Source organism: Dipodomys merriami, unplaced genomic scaffold (assembly GCF_024711535.1).
Source record: "Dipodomys merriami isolate MVZ:Mamm:240054 unplaced genomic scaffold, mDipMer1.0.p SCAF_41, whole genome shotgun sequence".
Lineage (NCBI taxonomy): Eukaryota > Metazoa > Chordata > Mammalia > Rodentia > Heteromyidae > Dipodomys > Dipodomys merriami.
The window spans coordinates 1,155,367-1,175,663 of NW_027205715.1; the positions used below are offsets into that span (position 1 = coordinate 1,155,367).

General features: G+C 47.5%; 2 long non-coding RNA genes across 2 annotated transcripts in view; one reads left to right on the plus strand and one right to left on the minus strand.

Annotated features, from left to right (window-relative positions):
- Positions 1 to 1,319: 1,319 nt before the first annotated feature.
- Positions 1,320 to 3,801, minus strand: LOC138807067 (uncharacterized). Its single transcript, XR_011366040.1, has 3 exons — positions 3,573 to 3,801; positions 2,794 to 2,940; positions 1,320 to 2,007 (listed from the first exon to the last, which is right to left on the minus strand). It is a non-coding gene; the product is annotated as an uncharacterized lncRNA (long non-coding RNA).
- Positions 3,802 to 6,097: 2,296 nt separating this feature from the next.
- Positions 6,098 to 20,297, plus strand: part of LOC138807068 (uncharacterized) — a 57,038-nt gene continuing 42,838 nt past the window's right edge. The window contains exon 1 of the long non-coding RNA XR_011366041.1: positions 6,098 to 6,190. This is a non-coding gene — a long non-coding RNA (uncharacterized lncRNA). The remainder of the gene's footprint in view (positions 6,191 to 20,297) is intronic.

Below are 20,297 nucleotides of genomic sequence, written 5' to 3' on the forward strand. Positions count from 1 at the left end.
AGGTGTGTGGGTTAAGGAAGACTGATTTGGAGTGTAGATGGGGCCCAGTTTCCTTAGAAGTGGAGAGAGTTGTAAGGAAGGTCAATGCTTGTATGGTAGTTTAAGGGTATTGCCATTGGCAATGTAGGACTTTTTCTTAGCTCATTCTCCCTCTATTCACTCTGTCCGCAGAAATGTTGGGCTATCAATATCTGGATTAACTTGAAAGAGTTGCAACTGGCAACAGAAAGCAGAGTATTCCTGGGACAAAGACCTAAACACATGCCCACAACTGTGGAGTAAAAATGGGCAGAAAGTGGAGAATTTTGAAGTGTAGGGAACACAAAGTCTTTGTCTTAAACCAATGTCAGCAGAAATGATGGCCATTCAGGGTGCTTCTGGTGAGGACTCAGGAAAAAAAGGACACACACACACACACACACACACACACACACACACATACATGCAAAGGAAAGGTGTGTGGGGAGATGAAATTGTAGGGATGCAACCACAAGCCAAGGAGCACTGGTACCCACCTGAGCTGCTGGAGGACAGGAACAGATTCTCTCTATAGCCTCCCAGGGGCACCAGCTTCTGTCTTCTGGCATCCCAAACTCTGAGATGCCAGAAGACTAAAGTAGCCTAGAGAACCCACAAGCTTGGCAGTGGGTGACATGGGTCAGGGACATTGGCTAACCACTGAATCTGTAGAACAGGATGTTGGAATCTTCTCCCCCCACTTCTGCTTTATTAAGATGACTAAAATGGAATAAATTTCTGTTGCTTTAAGCCATCAAGTGTGGGACAGTTTCCAGTAGCCACAGAATATGAATCTACTCTGAGCAACATGGCACTTAGATTCTACTAATGCCCAAGATTCCACCCACGGGGCTGGTTAAGGGCCTTCTCAAGCCTCAGCATTCAGACTAAGTGGTACCTCCCAGGGTGGCCTCCTGGCTTTTCCCAATCAGAGCAGGTCAGCTCCCGTTAACCTCCAGTGTAGCAGTTTGCAGAACCTAACTTTTCTCTTTGGCGCCTGTGTTTCTATTTTGTTCCCTTTCTCAGCATTAGAATATAAGCTCTTTAGAAAGGAGCCTGAAACAGAGTAGACACATGTTGAATGTTCATTGAATGAATGAATGACCTTTTGCTGTGTCTTAGAGGTAACTGTGTTTGATCTGTGTGAAGGACACTCAATTTCTCACTTGCCCTGATCACCAAATATCCATGACTATTTCACTTCTTATACTAGATCTTTCATTTGTCTCAGTCTGGGAGGTTGTTTAATATTCAGTCACTCAGTCACTCATTCAATAAATATTTATTTCTTCAGGGCTTATTATGTGTGAGGCAGTCCACTGATGACTCTTAATTGGGCTATTTTTTCCCCTGTTGAATTTCAATCGAGGAAGCACAAAGCAATTGTAACATTTTTTTTTCCAGGCAAAAACAAGTCATAGAACAACCACAGACCACAAACAACAAAACAATCCTTCATGAGGCTAATTAGTCCTAAGCCTTTAAAAAAATAATAATTGCTGATTCTAGAGCGGTCTTTGAAGGCATTTTTGAACTGAATAGCAATCAGGGAAGTTGAGCTTTTACAAAGCAAGCTCTTCCAGCCATACATGGCATTACAGAGTTGTGTACTTTTTGTGACTCTGATTTGGCAGAATTTTCCTCTGATAGAGAAATTTTAAGGACATTGATGGGCAAAGGAAATACATTTATTGCACACACGGATTCTTGCAACAGACTCGGTGATACACAGCCGGCCTCCTAATCAGAAGAGTTTCTTTTCTGTTTCAAAGCCGGAAGGGTAGCTGACATCTTTTATCAAAAAGACAGACGATGCTCTTCCGCTGACAATTCCGGATTATGGATCCCAGGAGACTCTCTGTACACCAGCATTTTATCACTGGAATCACAGCCACGGCTGTTTATTTTCTGAACTTCCACACGGTTTTCAAGGTGTTGCCAGCAGGGCCTGGGCTGACAGTGACACATGTTATTGTCACATTGCCAGATCTAAAAGAAAACAGGAGAGAAATAAGTCTCCGTGTAGTCTTGGATCTTTTTGCTATCCTGGGCACCGCAGGCACCGGTGTTTGTTAATTCATAGGTCTATTCTGTGTGCCCTGCCAAGTCCCCTTTTATCTGACAGTGACCTGGGAAAGGTGGAAGCCCGGACTGCCAGATGGGCAAGGGCTTGGATAACCGTAGGACCCGGTTCTTGAGCTGGGGGATGGCCTGAGATGAAGGTGGCTTCTGGATAACAGACCTCCAGGAAGGAGGCGGAGCCTAGTTGCGGATGTGTCATTATTGTCCCCTCCCATGTTGGACAGTGGTCTTCAGACCGCTGGACTCAGCTGCAGATTTCATGGGCTGGGGTCCCACCTATGCAAATTGGCTAACCCCTTAGTCTGTAGAACAGATTGCTATAAGTTTCTTTCTTCCCTCCCCCCTTCCCGCCACATCACTGAGATGAGCCGCAGATGGGGAGGGCAGCCATCGCCCCTCTGCCCTTCTCTCCTCTGTCTCCCTGACTTTTGCCTTCTTTAGATTTCCTGATCATCCATTAGGAAATGAACTTAATGTACTACTCCCCAGGGCACTGCCTCTGGCCTGTTGCCCGATGTAGGAAACACAGAAGTGGTGCCACTGGAGCTGGGCTGTGCCCACTCATTTGAATATTGTCCTAGGCAGTTGCTGTGATGTTGCAGTGGCAGAGTTGAGCCATTTCGACATAGAGCCTCTGTCCCACAAAGCCTGAAGCGCACACTCCATCACCCTCGATGGAAGAGGTTGGCTGACCTTCTCCTCCATGTGTTCCCTCTCGCAGACACATCCCACTCCTTGTTGAAGAGACTACTGGAGTTCTTCATCCACTGGTTGCTCTGTAGCATTTTCATCTGATTTACAAATAAAAAGATTTCCTTGATCACGTTCATGTGGCGAGTCCTAGGGGAAACAGATCAGATCAAAGCAGGCTTCTTTGCGGGCTGCAGGACTTACTAGGAGCATTGAATATGGTGTTGCACCCTAAGAAGTTCCAGGAAGGGAATGTGGCAGGCAGGGTCTTCAGAAGTCTGGCTGGGCCAGGTCACGGCTGCAGAAAGCTGGACCACTCTTATCTGTTGTCTCTCAGGGTGCTGTCATTTTCCCCTCCATAGTTTAAAAAATGTGTTACTTGTTTTTTAATGTTGATACTAGGACTTGAACTGAGATCTTCCTGCATGGCACTTTTGCTCAAGACTGGCACTCTACCAGTTGAGTCACAACTCCACTTGGGGCTTTGGGTTGGTTAAATGGAGTCTCATGGACTTTTCTAACCAGGCTGACTCTATATACCCCAAAGCTACCCATTCTCCCCTCCCCAGTTTCCATCTCAGATATCTGTGGAGCAGTTTCTAGGGCCAAGAGCAGAACACTGATCTTGGTCCTTTCATCATCACCATCTGATCCATTCATACATCTATCCACCCACCTCTACCCACACCTACCTTCTGCCCAGCCTCCAAACAGAACTCCTGCTTCTGCTCTGCTTCTACCTCTGTGCTTTCTGCCTAACAGAAACAACCAAGAATACTCACCACAGCTTCATTGTGTTTCTTAAAAAGTGGTTCTGCCCATCTGTTAATGGTCTGTACTGTTTGTAAGGCCCTTGTAACCGTTCCTGGCCAATAGTAGGGTTAGGTATGGTGATACATGCCTGTAATCCCAGCTACTGGAGAAGTCGGGGCAGAAAGATATAAAGTTCAAGGCCAGTCTGGGCAAAAAGGGCTAAGTTGTAATCAACTGGTAGAATGCCTAGGATGGGAGGATGGGAGACACAGAAAGAGAAAGAGAGAGTGAGAGAGAGAGAGAGAGAGAAAGAGAGAGAGAGAGAGAGAGAGAGAGAGAGAGAGAGAGAGAGAGAGAGAGAGAGAGAAAGAGAAAGAGAGAGACAGAGACAGAGCCAGACAGAGACAGTGACAGAGAGACAGAGACAGAGACAGAGACAGTGACAGAGAGACAGAGACAGAGAGAGACAGAGAGACAGAGAGGGACAGAGAGAGAGAGATTACATAAAGCAAAAGGGCTTTCTCCTTGACCAGAGCTATTGACATTGAATCACAGAGGCTCTTTCTCTCTCAGAGAGGAATCCCTCTCTATCACCTGCTAATCTCTCCTTTTAGCACAGAGAAAGAGTTCCTGGAACTCACATAATGCTCCAACCCTCTGGCAGACAGTAGCACCTCCCAGGCATGTAAGAACATTGCCTGGCCTATGGTTTCCCACTGCATTTGCTTGTAACATGCAACACTATCGTGTATATTTCAATGTTTGTGGGTTTTTTTGTTATTAGGGGAAGCTTTTATTTCTGGCAAATGATACTGCCTGCCTTCTGATGGTTGTAACAAAGATTTCTTTCAAAACAAGTTTATTTGAAATGAAAATTAGTTTAAAATATATAATGCCCCCTGCCCCCTCCTCTATATAGGTACATATCAGACATGTCCATATCAGACTGACAGCAAATGTGCCTACTGGCTCCTGGCTCAACAATCAAATACCACCCTCAACTAGACAGAGAAGCTAGGACCTCTCCATATAGTGGAGAACTACTAAATTGGGGAGAAAAAGATAGGCGCACAATTCCCTTCAAATGCACAAAATCAGAAACAAAAGCTTTCATCCTTTCTTTCATTCATATGACCTTCTTAGAAAAGGAGAATTGTAGCCAGTTGTATGGGTACAACCCTGTAATCCCAGCTCCTTGGGAGATTGAAGCCAGTCTGAGACAGGGGGACTCACACGTTTGAAGGCAGCCAGGATTTCATAGCAAGACCTCATCTTGAAATTGCAAATAAAGGATTGCAAGTATAGCTTCGTAGTAGTGTGCCTGTTCTGCATGCCCAGGCTCCGGGTTCAATTACTGATAGCACATTAAAAAATGAAAAGGGAAGAGAAAAAGAAGAAAAAGAAATAGCAAGCTAGAGCAACAGCAAATAGGTTTCTGGAGCCACAGGGTGTTGAGAGAGGCTAGGCAGAGGCAGCTGGAAAGCATTTGGGCACGAGGCCGGGGACGGGTGGGGTGGGGGGGAAACTGTGTTGTGTAGGCATCAATGTCTCAGGGTATTCAAGCTTCACTCACCTTATGAACATGGGCTCTTAAAGTGGGTACATGAGCATTCTATGTGAAATACAGCATAATTAAGTCGATTAAGAGGCCAGAGGCAAAACTGGTAAATAATGTAGGGTGAGATGAAAGGTAAAGTCTGTAAAGATGCTTCGAGGTATAGGAGCCCCACAACCACAGCAATGTCCTTATTTTTTTGTCTCCCTCCAAAAAATTCTTTAGTAACTTCCCTTCCCTTCCTTTCCCTTCCCTTCCCTTCCCTTCCCTTCCCTTCCCTTCCCTTCCCTTCCCTTCCCTTCCCTTCCCATTGCCCAGTCCCTTCAATTTCTCCATCCCTCTCTTCCCCAGTTCACGGGTTTCAATCAGGGACAGGTGAGGGAGGCCTGGTCACACCGTCAGCACAGACAAACCTGGGCAGTTCTGAGTACCCACTTCCTGCCACAGGTTGGGGGCACCTAGGAGGCCATTTGGCTTCTACCCCAGAAGGACCTGATGGGGAGCAAAGTCTCGCGATAGTTTGGCTTTCTCTGCCTACAGTGGAACTTTGCCTTAGCTGGGTTGATTGGAAGGCTGCATTCAAGATAAGACTGGGTTGATCTTGGTCCCCCTCCAAGGACATTTGGTACTGACAAGCAAAACAGGATCCTTCTGACATTCCTTTCAGCCAGGGCCTGGAGGCAGTCAGAAAGTGTCCCTTGTCTGTCCACAAAGGGTACGAGGAGCATGTCTAAGCCATCTCTGGAAGGGGGTGATGTGACCTGGCAGGCAAATGGCAGGGGCCCAGTAGCACAAGTTTTGGGCCCACAGATTTCCCACAACTCTCTGCAAGGCCTGGGCCTGGCACCCCACAGGGGCTGGACCCCATAGACTGTGTCTCTCAGGGCAGAGGTTTGGCACCGTGGACAGGGCTGAGGTTTCCGGAAACATCCCATGTCACATGAGTCAGACCCAAAGTTCCCTTGATGTTTCTAGTAGGAGGCAGGAGAGAGGAGTTGGGTTGAGCTAGAGCAGAGATGTGTGGCTGAGTGACATCCCATTGCCTTCCAAGCACCTGCAGCGGGGAGACCACCTGGAGAGCCCAGCTGCTGGGTAAGGTCCCTTTGGGCCTGGGGTGTCACATGGGGACTTGGAGCTGGGAGAACCATGCTGGCTTTGTGGACACAGAGGGCAGGAGTCTCAGGAAGGCAGATAGACATCAGCTGACCATCAGTGTTTGCCAAATCTCATTTATTTGTCCAGTACTTTCTCATACCTTAGCTTTCACATGCATGTGCGCGCTCAGTGTTTTTATACCCAGATATCCCTCTGTCCCACTGTGGGATTCCATGTGAGTGCTGGGTGGGGGATGGGAGGGGACCCTGAGGGTCCCCATGGGGCACCTCCACGGTTGACGATGGACAGCTGTCTGCTTGTGTCATGGGCACTGTCCGGTTGTCTTACAAACCAAACAGCAGGTCTACTCTGCTCCTCAGCAGCGTTCCAGATCCCCAGCAAGTTCAAGGTCTGGCTGCCCACATGGCCGGGAGAACAGGACCCTGGGCAGTAGTCACCGAGATCGAGAGCCTGTGTTGTGGTTTTAATTAGAAGTGACAGCATCCTATGTGGTGTCGCCATCACCTTGGGGACATCCTTCAGAAAAGTTGGGCAGCTTTTTGGGCAAGCCTGGAGCCCATTCCAACCCACTAACCTTCAGCCATGGGTGTGTGGGATGGTTTGGAGTACAGGTCAGATGGAGGAGGATTGGCCCTCCTCCAAGCCATGGCCTGTGGTGGCCACCTGTCAAACAGCCTGAACACCAGGCTGTAAGGGTTTGAAGGCTTGGACTCAGGGGTCCTCCTATCAAAACGATCCATTTCTGTCATCTGCTTGCAGCTGTAGATCCTTACAGTCTTTTGAGCAGGTGGCTCTGCGCCGAATCTTGCTGCTGCTCCTAGCTGGGTGGTGTGGGTGAATCACTCAGCCTTGATTCAGGCTGGTTTTGTCATCTATGAAGTGGGTACATATTGCAGCGTGGGGAAGAGTGTGGCTCTTAAAAGACACAGTGGCCACTGCTGGGAAGGCCTGCTTGGCCCCAGCCTTCATCCAGCCAGCCATCCCCTGCACCAGCCTGGATGGGATTCAGGGGTGGCCAAGATGGACAGTGGAGCAGCCTTCACAGCCCTGATTCCCGATCCCTCCTTTATATGTCCCTTCAAGTCTGGCTCTTCGAAAGGGAAGGTTATTAACCTTGCCCAAATCATCCAAATGCACACACAGACAAGGCACACACAATTTGTAGCCAAGTCATAGAGGGAGCAGGTGTCCCCATTCCACCTTTAGGGCAAAGAAATCCTGAGGATGGAGGGAAAAGGACTAGGTGCCATCCATGGGCTAGGCATGCTGTTTGTCCCCTTGGAGCTCCCCTGGGGATCCCACAAGATGGGGCCCGTGTTCCCTCTGGAGCCTTGTCATTGATGATGCAGATGGCCACTCTCCAGAAACTGGCACAATATGGTTTATCCTCTTCTCCCTTTGCCCCTTGCCCCAAATCTAGCAGTTTCACAGAACCTACCTGAGCGTACCCCTCCTCCACATTGTGGTTTGAATTTTGTCTACACAGGAAATTCAATGACAGAAGCCAGGAAACCCTCGAAGAGAGGCTCTTGACCAGCCAATGTGTCTGCTCTGCTCAACACCCGCGCAGCCTCCCCTTGCACCTTGCTCTCATTTTTTTTTTCTTTTCAAAGTCTTCCTCCCTAGCAATGACTTGTAGCACCATCCTGATCCCTGTGGGAGGGTAAGAGTTTTCTTGGAGTCTGGGACCAGTCTCAGAACAGCAAGAACAGAAGCCAAGCCTCTTATCTGCCCTCCCCATCGCTGACCTGAAAGTCTTTGGGCTCCACCCTTTGGGGGTGGGATACCCAATAGTGAGCTTCCAGGTACTGGCACACACAGCAAGCCACATCTCTAATAAGATGCAAGGGTAGATAAGACTGAAAGTACCGGCTCTGGTTTTGCAACTGCAGAATGATCCAGATGGGAGACAAGGTAAGGGAGAGGAGTGGAGCAACTTTGAACCAGTTCATCTCACATCTCATTGTTCTTGTTGAACAACTAAGAGTTGGATCTCCAAGAGCTGCCAACCAATTCTTGTGTAATTAACCATGCTAACAGCACCCTCTGCAGTGTTATTGCTTGGCGCTCAGTACTCTTTGAAGCTCTAGAACAAAGCCTGCAGTCGGGGCCAATTGGAGATCTGACTGACTGGCAACGGGCCTCAGATCCTTCTAGTACTGTGGACTCAACCAACTGGTACCTCCCTACCTCCTCCTCCTCTTCTTCTTCCTCCTCCTCCTCTTCTTATTTTCTTCTTCCTCCTCCTCCTCTTCTCCTTCTCCTTCTTCCTCTTCCTCCTTCTCTTCCTCCTCCTCTTCCTTCTTCTTCCTTTCTTTTCTTCTTCTTCTTCTTCTTCTTCTTCTTCTTCTTCTTCTTCTTCTTCTTCTTCTTCTTCTTCTTCTTCTTCTTCTTCTTCTTCTTCTTCCTCCTCCTCCTCCTCCTCCTCCTCCTCCTCCTCCTACTCCTCCTCCTCCTCCTCCTCCTCCCCCCCTCCTCCTCCTCCTCCTCCTTCTCCTCCTCCTCCTCCTCCGCCTCCTTCTCCTCCTCCTCCTCCTCCCTCTTCAGAGCTTCTCAAAGACACAGTCTTCACATGACCCCTTTGTCCCTGGGTTCCCAGAGACTGGCATCATGCTCAGTGTACTCCTGGCTGAATGAATGAATAAATGAATGAATCTGAGAAAGGAATGGAGCCCACTATCCCTCTCCTCCACAGACCAATTGTTCATTACTCAGGTTGAGTCCCCATCCTGCCCACAGCCCCCTCCTTCCCAGACTGAAGGAGGATGGCTGCTAGAGGAGGACGTACTACAGTCCTCTCTTCTGCAGATGGGAGGGAACAGGGGCACAGCTGTAAGGTCTTCCTTTCCCCCACCTAGCTTCAGACAGTGATCCTCCTACTTATGCTTCTCTGGGATTCCAGACATGAAATACCATGCCTTGCTTGTTTGTTGAGATGGGAACTTGCTAATCTTTTACCTCACTGACTTCAAACATTGAGTCTCCTAATTTCTGCCTCCCAAGTCACTGGGATTATGGGAATGAGCTGTGGCGTACATTATAATATGCATGGCCCTTTTCTGAACTATTCACTGATACAATTGGTCTCCTAGTTGACCCAGATGGTTGTAGATCTTTAAGGAGGGGGGCAGCATTGTGAGGGCTGGGTCAGGGGAACAGAGCAGAGAATTGTTGCCAACTACCTACCAGGAGCTGCAGCGTGGAGGCTATGGGCACAGTAGAAACAGAAACATACAGCAGAGAGAGATTCTGTCCACTTCCCCATCTTTTGTTGGGTCCTCCTGATGGCCAGTGAGGTACAGAGGGATGGAAGCCTGGGGGTACTAAACCTGGGGTCCACATAGGATCATGAACTCACTCAGCTTGCTTGATCTTAGCTGGTGCTTTGCCACTTGAGCCAAGTCTCCTCCAGCCCTGCTTTCTGCTGGTTATTTTGGAGATTTGGCTTGAGACCTTTCTGCCCAGGCTGGCTTCAAACTACTATCCACCAGAATAGCTAAGATGACAAGTGTGAAGCCACCAGCACTGGGCTCTCAGAGCTTTCCAAATACCCAGAGATCTACTAAAATGGCCTTTCTTTGCGTACCACTCAATGTTCTCCTTGTACCACACTGTGGAAGCCCCTCACGTAGCCAATTGTAAACTGAAAAGCCAGTCTAAATTTAAGAAGGCTGAAGCAACTTGCCTTTGGGACAAGCATTCACGATGTGTGTGTGTGTGTGTGTGTGTGTGTGTGTGTGTACATACAAGTTCATGCAGTCCTTATCCAGAAGAATTTCAATGGATTAATACACACACACACACACACACACACACACACACACACACACACACACACACACACACACACACACACACACACCAACAAGATCCTATCAGAACAGTGGTGTAGAAATCTGCCACCATCACCTTGACCTTATTTATTTATTTAGCCAGTCCTGGGGCTTGAACTCAGGGCCTGACCACTGTCCCTGAGCTTGTTTTGCTCAAGGCTAGCACTCTACTATTTGAGCCACAGTGCCACTTCTGGCTTTTTCTGTTTATGTGGTACTGAGGAATCAAACCCAGCGTTTCATGCATGCTAGGCAAGCACTCTACCACTAAGCCAAATTCCCATTCCCCACCTTATTACTTTCAGTGACCGTGGTGTTTTTTTTTTTTTTTTTTTTTTTTTTTTTTGTCCTTTGCATCATCTACTGCAGTTGATGGCTCCGGAGTGTTTCAGATGTAGAATCTGAATTAAGTGGCTTACTAGCATCACTTCAATGTTGGCTCAGGAGTCCACTAATACCTCTTGTACGTTTGCTGCTAGGGAGGAAGAATCAGTGAGAGGTGGGACATAGAAATCTACCCACAACTGGGCTATTGACCACCTGCAGGCCAGCCTGCATGTAATTCCAGGAAAGGGGTTTCGAAGATGCTACCTAAGATGCTAGAGAAAGAACTGGATTCTGTCCCCTCCTTAGAGCAGGTCCCCAGATCTCTCCTCTAGCAGCACATGTTGGCCTGGGGCCAAGCAAATGTCCCCTGGAAGGCCAGCCTTCAGAGAGACCAGCTTTTCCCTCACAATGTCTGTTTTGGAAGTAATTAATCTTCCAATGCATGGGCCCCTTTGTGCTGGAAAGCCAGCGCTGACACTTCTGTGTAAACAGCCAGCTTAGCATATTGACAAACCAGTGGCTTGTTGCTTTGATCCCAGACTTCCAGCTCTGAAAAGACAAACCAGCCTGGGCTTTGGGTCGCCCCACCCTGCCTAATCCCTGCTCCACAATTCTCCCATCCATATTTAAAAATTCTGAGTCTTTCTTCTCTATATCCACTTAAGCTCTGCTTGGAATTTGTCAAGTAACCTTCCTTCTTTATGCTAGCTAGCTAGCTCGTGAGTGACTCATAAGTTCGTTTGCTTTGCAAGCAATGCCGAAAAATTCCAAAGTAGCCAATGACCCGAATGAAAACCCTTAAACTCACATAGATTTAATCACTGCAGCAAATTGGAACCATTTGTGGTCAGGTTTTGATGGGGATCTATAAAGATTTCCTCCAGTTCCCCTCCACCTTCTTTTTAAGTGGCTTAGTTCAGGTTAGTGAGAGAAGTAACTTCAATGCCAAGGGTCCCTGGGGTGGGAGGTAAGGGGTCCTGAGTCTCTAGCAGCTCCTAAGGACAGCTCCAGCCACTGAGTGTCTGCCCATGGCAAGGAACAAGCTTTGGCAGGGGACAGCTCCAAAGCTCTGCTGCCATCCAGAATCAGCCATGTTTCCGCTGCAGGTTTGAGGTAGTCTTAAGAAAATATTGTGTTTTGTGACTTTTGTCGCCTTCAGTTACCCTAACAAGGCGAGGGAAAGGTCAGTGCATATATTTTTTTTCACAAAGAGAGAAGAAATGGAATCTGGCCTGTTATGGTTAAGCAAACCAAACATAGGCAGCCTTTAATGAAGACACAGATCGGGCACTGACCCAGGCAGCACCGTCAGAGTGTCAGATCTGTTTCTGATAAAATCCACAGAGAGGTTTTGAAGAATGAATCAGAAAGGAAGTTCAAATCCATTTCATGACTGAACTGAATTAAATAGAAAGGGAAAGCTTGTCTGTAATTAAAGGGAAGCTGGAAAAAAAAAACAACACAACATTTAAACAAATTGTTTTGGTCCTGTCACTTTTTTTTAGAAATTTCTAGGATTGGGGTTTTAGAACTTTCTAGAATTTCTCTTTTCACAGTCAGTTTGCAGGGTTCGATGCACTTTCTGGAAAACCAATGGGAAAGAGAATTAATTTACCAAAGCTCAGACGACAAATTTTACTGCACAAATGATGGAAAAAGTTACCCAAGAGGTTCTCCCCACACACCTCTCTACGACCCCCAACTTTAATTTCTATGATTATAGTTGGAGAGGGAAAAAAATCAGACTGAAAGAAATTTGATATTTATTTTCTGTGAACTTTAATAAAGAAAGTGGTAGGTTTGAAACTTTTATTTTTTTTAAAGGTCCTTTGGTCAAGGCAATGTTTAATTTTTTTAAATAGCACCTCTTGGCAGAAGGCTGTGGGTGAATGTGATTTACGGAACTGTGACGAGGTTGTTGAGCGATAGGCCCAGAAGCTGGGCCTGAGATTTAGCCCAGGTTTTTTTTTTTTTTTTTTTTTTTTTTTTTTTTTTTTTTTTTTTACTCTTTCTTTTTTCAAAACTCTGGGAGCCTCATGCTTCACAAGACCCATATGATCCAGGCCAGGCGGGCCTTTTAAAATGTGTCAGCCTTGCGTCTTTGCTTGAACTTCGTGTTTGTTTGGGTTTGTGGAATCCTTCTCCTTGCTTCAACAATCTCAGATGTCCTTGTTTTAGGCCCTGAGATCAGCCCTAATCCAGTCCAGCCTCTCTAGGAATAGTCCACTTTGTTTAAACACAAAGCATAATTTCAGCCCCCAGGGCCTCCATCAGGCAGTGGAACCCCAGATGCTCCCAGATGTCTTGAGAGATAAGTGTAGCCCTAATCCTAGGGTCGCCCTGGTCCTGGAGGAGCAGAGTTCACTTATACACCATAACATCGTTATCAGCGAGAGACCCCAAGCAACCAACACCCACCTCAGTTTTTTTACCCAGTTCGGTGGTGTTAAGAAAACACCCTCTAGCACTAGCGTGGTGTTATTTTAGGCTGAAACAAAAGTCGACATGAATGACTCAGGGGGCGGGAACAGAGGGGCTTTGTTCTTCCTGTGGCCTGACTCTCAGAACTGGCTTGCAAATGGAGGAGGTAAATGCCATGGAGTCCAAAAGGGCTATCGAGTGTCCCCGAGGATCAGTGGGCAGGAAGCGCTGCCCTTTGTGTGGTGTTAGGATGCCGCCTGGCTCAGATAGGAAGGCACCTGTTTAGGAGAGACAAAGAGGAACCCACACATCAGGACTGGCTTTGTGGGTGCCAGCAACAGTGGGTAGGTGGGTTGGCATTGTTCTGAGCCCTTGACTTTTCGTCTCATCCAGTCTTCTCAGCCACCCAATGAGGCTAGTACTGTTCTCTGTCCCTTTGACAAATGAGGAAAGGGAGGCAGAACATGATAGTTATGCCTAAGGTCATATTGCTGGTGGACTGGGGGAGGAAAAAAAAAATCTAAAACCAGGCAATCTGGTTTCAGAACCCCACTTCATCCCCTTTGTCTGAGCCTGACTCCCTTATTCTCCTTCTCCTTGGGGTTCTTACTCATGGACCAGGTGATGTGGCAGATGAGGTCAGATGCGGTCAGTACCCTCCAGTCCCCAGAGCCCTGGGCCCTGCCCAGTCCAAGTCAATTGCTGGCCCAGCCCCCAGCTGCCCAGATCTGTGTCTTTGTGTTTGAGAATCCTCTTTGTCTGAGGGGAGTCTGCTCTTCCCATTCTCAAAACAGGCCTGATGTGGCAGAATGCCAACCCCAACCCCTCCCAAGACTAATGGGGTTGGTGTATAACTAACTACCCCAGCTATCTTGCCTTTCTGGTGGAAAAACTGACAGCTGGCTCTTCTACCCTGTGCCCCAGTGCAATGGAGCACAGTTGCCATCTTCTTCTTCTCCTCCTCCTCCTCCTCCTCTTCCTCTTCCTCCTCCTCCTCTTCTTCCTCTTCCTCCTCCTTTCCTAGTCCTCGGGCTTGAATTCAGGGCCTGGGCCCTATCCTTGGGCTTCTTATGCTCGAGGCTAACACTCTACCATTTGAGCCATAGCTCTACTTGTGGCCTTTTTGGGTGGTTAACTGGAGACAAGAGTCTTACATGGAAGTGGCACTGTAGCTCAGTAATAGAGTGCTAGGCCTGAGCACAAAGAGGCTCAGGGACAATGCCCAGGCCCTGAGTTCAAGCCCCACAACCAACCATAAAAAGGTCTCACAGACTTGCCTGCCCAAGCAGGCTGGCTTTGAACCACAATCCTCAGATCCTGCCTTCTGAGGAGCTAGGATTACAGGCATGAGCCACTAGTGCCAGGCTGTCAGTTTTTCCACCAGAAAGGAGAGATAGCTGGGGCAGTCCCTGTATTGCACTTAAGGAAGTTTTATTTAGAGTACCTTCATTCTTTCCTGGAACATTGCCTTTCTTTGCCAGGTTCCAAGCTGGAGATGGGAGCTATGACCCAGTTGTAGCTTCTTCCACTTTGTCTGGAGTTAGGGATTAATGTGGCTTCTCCTTCTTTTCCAATGAAGACCTTGATGGCTGTTTCAGAGGCTGCCCTACTGTCTAGTCTAGCACACCATTGTCTTCTTCCTAGGCTTCATTTCCCAGTCTTCCTTGCAGTTAGGTGTGCCATGTATTGTAGCCAATAGAATTTGAAATGGGCAGGAAAGCCCTTTCCTTAGGCGATCTCCAGCCTCCAGACCCCAGGATGGCCTTTGTCCTCTGACACCTGTTCTTTAGTGCACATTTTTCTCACTGCCAGTGCACCAGACCAAGGTTTGGGGCTCCTGCTCTGCTCAAACACGCCTTGGATCTCTTTATAACTCAGCTTGAAAGTCAAGGACTCTTAATTTTGCCCACAGGACTCTTTAACACCCCTTTAAACCCCGTTAAACCCGTATAATGAGTTTCCCCTTGCTGAGCTCCTGGCCATGAAAGCTGAGCGTTGGGACTCAGGCTTCCCACCTGTTCCAAAGATTAGGATGCAGGGGGAAGCTGTGTGGCCAGAGCAAAGGCAGGGGTCAGCCACAGGTGGAACCAGGGGTCCTGGTTTGAGTGGGGCTGGAGGTGTCTTCCAGCTATCGGCAGGCATTCATCCACATATCAGGCCATAGAGTGGTTTACCACAGTGCTCCTATGGTGTGAGATCCACTTTGTCTGAGGAAAATGAGCCAAAAGCTGGCAGTGGCCAGCTGGAGCCAGGGTCATCTGCTCCAGAGCAGATGAGGTGACTGCTCCTTAAGAACCTAGAGGCACAGGCCAGCTGCCCAATGAATCTCCCTACTATGAGGTCCTCAGCCTGCTCTGGAATCATCCTGTCATGACCGCATGGAAGGGAAAAGATGTTGGCTCTCTACAAGCTTGGTATCCCTTGGGGAGATGTCCTTCTTGGAGAGATACCTCATTCTCTCACACACAGACCACAGGGGTGGAAGAAGCTCATGCTAGACTTCCTACTTCCTTTTTGGACACATGACCCAGGACTAGCCAATCAAGGCTTTTGCCATAGTAATTGATTGCAGGGGTAGTCTCTGCCCAGCTGTGATTGATTAGAGGGTGGGCCTATGACCCCAGTCTGGCAAATCAGAATATTCAACCTTTTGGCTAAAGTTATAGAAATGGAAGCATGATTTAATGGAGGTCCAGATAGTCAGTATTCAAACTCTCTGTGGGGATAAATAGGCCAGAGATACACATTTTTTCTTCTCCCTCCCTCCCTCCCTTCCTTCCTTCCTTCCTTCCTTCCTTCCTTCCTTCCTTCTTTCCTTCCTTCCTTTCTTTTCTTTCCTTCCTTCCTTTCTTTTCCTTCCTTCCTTCCTTCCTTCCTTCCTTCCTTCCTTCCTTCCTTCCTTCCTTCCTTCCTTCCTTCCTTCCTTCCTTCCTTTCTTTCTTTCTTTCTTTCTTTCTTTCTTTCTTTCTTTCTTTCTTTCTTTCTTTCTTTCTTTCTTTCTTTCTTTCTTTCTTTCTTGTGTTTACCAGGATAGAGATTGCCAATTGGGAATCTGAAATCTTGTCACCATGAGAAAATACATATGAGAGAAAAATAGACTCAAGAGGGTGGAAGGGCAAGATTAAGGCCAGATGTTAGTATGATTATCTGAATCTAGTCATACCTGAAGGCATCATTTTTATTTATTTAATTATTTTTAATAAGTTTTTAACATCTCATTGTTGCAATGGGTCCACTGAAGACATCATATTTATACAAACACTCAAATTTCCCTTCTCCCCTTTTTGTTGTACTGGTACTGGGCCTTGAACTCAGGGCTTAGGCACTATTGCTTAGGTTTTTTGCTCAAGGCTAGTGTTCTACCATGTGAGCCACAGCTCTACTTCTAGCTTTTTGGTGGTTTATTGGAGAGAAGAATCTTGCAGATTTTTTCTACTTGGGCTGGCTTTGAATCACAATCCTCATATCTCAGCCTCCCAAGAAGCTAGGATTACAGGTATGAGCCACTGGCACCGAGAACATATTCACTTTTTTAAAGTAAAGTCAGATCAAGTTGAGTTTGTGGGCTTCTTTCAACATAGAGTACTACCTGAAACACATACTAACTCTTAGATGTGACCTTTTTACATAGTGATGTGTAAACCTGAATGTGGGTGAGGTCAATGACAGTAAGAAGTACAGTGGACTGGAGAACAAGCTATGGATACATGGGTCAGAGGCACACAGGAAAGTTGCTTTAGAGGGGATCCTGTGGGGAGAGATGGGTTTAGAATCAGATCTCAGCTACGTTAAGGCCTCTTAACTGCCACGGAGAGAGCATTTTCCAAGGAAAAAACAGGGTTCAAATCTGCTGGGGCTAAGATGTTCCCTCTTCTAAACCTCCCAAACTGTGACTACCTAGGTTTCCTCTGCGTCATCTGTGGCTCAGATCATTTCTCTAGGTCGGAGACTGGGGACTTGAATTCTGTACCTGACACTTTCTCTCACTGTCAAGTGCTCCACTAATTCATCCATGCCTCTAACACCCATCCCCCACCATCCCTTCCCCCTCAGATTTTGTTGGTTCCTATTGGGGAATAATTGTCAACCCTCATCTCTGCTTGTTTTGCAAGGTAGACATCCACTGGCCTATTGTACTCACTGTGAGAAAGTTTGAGTGCTTTGGAAGGTGTTTCCTTCCAGAACAAAGGGCAGGCATGCATAATGCCATTATCAAAGCTTTTTTTTTTTTTTTTTTTTTTGTCGGTCCTGGGGCTTGAACTCTGGGCCTGGGCGCTGTCCCTCAGCTCTTCAGCTCAAGGCGAGCGCTCTACCACTTGAACTACAGCGCCACTTCCCCATTATCAAAGCTTAAGGGATTCTTCACTGTAATGAAACTCCTTGTGGGCAGGCAGCCCTCTGGCCCACCACACATCACCACCGCTGTGGAATTAGGGACAAAGATACTGCTACTTGTACTGTTTGTTATGCTATGAGTATCAAGTTCTGACTCTCTTCTGCCTGCATCTGGGAACTTGTTGAAGCTATTTTAACTTGTAAGCAGGACATATTTTCTACACTTTCCTGCTTCTAGAAAATTCCCATCCCATCCTCTTGACTTTTGGCTATCTGCACAATACCCACACACTTACTTAATATTCTTCTGTAAACCGGATCTCTCCGGCGAAGTGTTGCTTCACTTAAAAAGAATATAAGACTGCCTTAAATGGAAAACCAGTGGCTACCTCATAAATCTAAGCTAAAGATAAATGCAAGATAAAACCCCAAAAGGGTATATATATACTGTGTGATTCCATTTTTATGGGGTTCTGGAAAAGACAAAGATTACAGGGACAGAAAATAAATCATTTGTTGCCAGACCTGGAGGTGGGGAAAAGCTGACTTGGGGGAGTTATTTTCCTGGTGGAAATCCTTTATATCTTGATAGTTCTTGTGGTTTTACAAGTGCCTGTGTGTGTCAAAGCTCACAGAACTGTACATGAGGAAGGATGTACGACGCGGCCTTCGGTGGACTTGACTGAAATTCTAGCTAGTCTGGCCTGCCCAAGGTTTGGGCCCAAGATCTGTTCTCACTTTGTCCAAAAAAAAGATAATAAAATGCAGAAGCAGAGTCTAAGATCTCCCGGAACCAAACTCAGACTTCTCTTCTTGTCCTTATCAGAAAGGGACTTGAAAGGAATGTCCGTCTTCCCCTGTGACCTTATGCTAGGAATGCTGTGTCCTCAAGTCACCGCAAACCATCTCTGCACACCCTGAGACCATGATGATGGCACGCTTTGGGCCACAGTGCCTCTAAAAGCCAATCATCCCATTCTCTGCCTGCCACTCAGGCCCTGAAATGGCTCCCAGGCAACTGAGTCCCCTTGTCTCTTTGCACGGGGACAGTCCTCAGTGTCCCCAGAGGGAGCTTCACCTGTCTGTCACCCATCCAACTACTACTCACCAAGCTCTGAGGGAGGACCAACCTTCCTTGGGGTCAACTTCGTTCATTTTTTGGTCAGGCATGGGGCTTGAACTCAGGGCCTGGGTGCTATCCTTGAGCTTTTTGGCTCATGGCTAGTATTCTACCACTTTGAACCACAGCTCCACTTCCAGTTTTTAAGTGGTTAATTGGAGATAAGATTCTCGTGGCCTTTTCTGCCCAGGCTGTCTTCGAACTGTGATCTTTAGATCTCAGCCTCCTGAATAGCTAGGATGACAGGTGTGAGCCACCAGTGTCCAGCTGAGGCCAAGTTCTTGAGACCATGACCTTGTTGCTTAACTGAATCCTCAACACAAAGCCATTAGCTGCACTTGGGTCATCTCTCTCACCCCCCTCCTATCCTCACCCATCTGCCCACTACAAATCTCTAAGGCCCAGAAGTCCATCTTCCAAGGCCACAGTGGAGGAACCTGGTGGCCACCTTGCGCTGGAGAGGATATTGCTGCTGTATTGTTTTTCTCCGTGGTGTCTGTGGTTTTGTTGGCACAGGCCTGGAACAGCCATGCTGTCTGGTTGGGTTGGGACCAGTGCTGACCCTGACCATCCCCACTGGAGCTGATGCTGCCTGGGGTGGCATGCTGGTCCCACTAGGGGGCTTTGCCTGTGTTCCAGTGGCTTCTATAAGGCACTCATGGTTCACCCGCCACATGTTTTCCAAGGCCTGTGATGTCTCTATGAGGGGCTGACAAGCCTGGCTCAGGCCTTCCTTGGAGGAGATTTCCCTTTATTCTTACTCTCCTAGCTGGGAAGGTCTGGCCTCTCCTCACCTGGACCTACCATGGAAGCTGCATCCGACTTGAAACTTGGCCATGGGGAAGGACCCGAGGGCATGGTCTTTCTCCTTGGTGTCAGCTGTACACCTTTGCTTCTTTTATTGAATTAATTAATTTTTTGGTGGTACAAGGGTTGGGACTCAGGGCCTAGTGCTTGCCAGGCTGGTGCTCTACTGCTTAGCCATATCTCTAGCCTTTTGTTTTTATTTATTTATTTTTTTCAGGCAAGGTCTCACACTTTTGTGAGTTGTGTGTCTTTTCTGAGTTGATTACTTTTGCTTCTGAGTTTCAACTGTCTAAATGGGTGGAAGATTCTTGAAGAGTGATTTTCAATCAAGGAAGGTTTTGCTTGCTAGGGAACACTTGACAATATATGGGGACATTTTTGGTTGTCACTTTCCTCTAGTGGATGGAGACCCGGGATGTGTGAAATATCCTATGCACAGGATACCCACTCCCCCACCCCCCAGGAATTACCTGATACCATACAGCAATTGTAGCGACATAGAAAGGCCTTAGTTTAGGCGGGACAACATTCAAAGCTCATCGTGCCTGGATTTATTCGTGTTGGCATTTGGCTGGGCCTGAGGAAACCCCAAGAAGTATTTGAAGCCCGAGGATGATTGACATTTTACTGCCTGGATTTTATGTGAACGGCTGCTAATGAACAGGTTTGCCTTGATGACTCTGCTGAGGACACTATTCAAAGGAACCAATTATGGAGGGTTTTTTAATGTCAACTTTTAACCAGGTAGCCTGAGGGCTCGCTGAGCATAAAAGTACAATTTAGAAAAACACGAGGTTTCCTGAGGTTCTGGGAGGCCCCAGCAGGAGCCGAGGCCCGAACCAGAGCACCAGGGCTGACGAGAGTTCTACTATGTCCCTAAAATCTTCCAGCCAATGTGTTGTCCCCAGTTGCTCCCCAGCAAAAAGGGTGGCAGGATGCTGCGGGTAGAGGTGCCAGGAGCTCCGGGTAGGTGGGTCTGAGCAGGGCACCCAAAGGTGGGGTTTTGTTATCAGCTCCCCGGCTGCGTTTTTCCATGTTCCCACTCATCTGCTTACTGTTCACTTACCTGCTGTCAGACAGGTTGCTGGGGTTGAAGGTCATTCCCTCCCTGCTTCGGTGGTCATTGAATCGCTATGCTTGAGAACCATCCAGGGAAGCTGGAAATCAGCCATCATGATAAAAGAAAGTCTAAGGACTCCCTTTGGGTTTCCTTGTTTTTCTTTCCTCTCCATCCCCGACT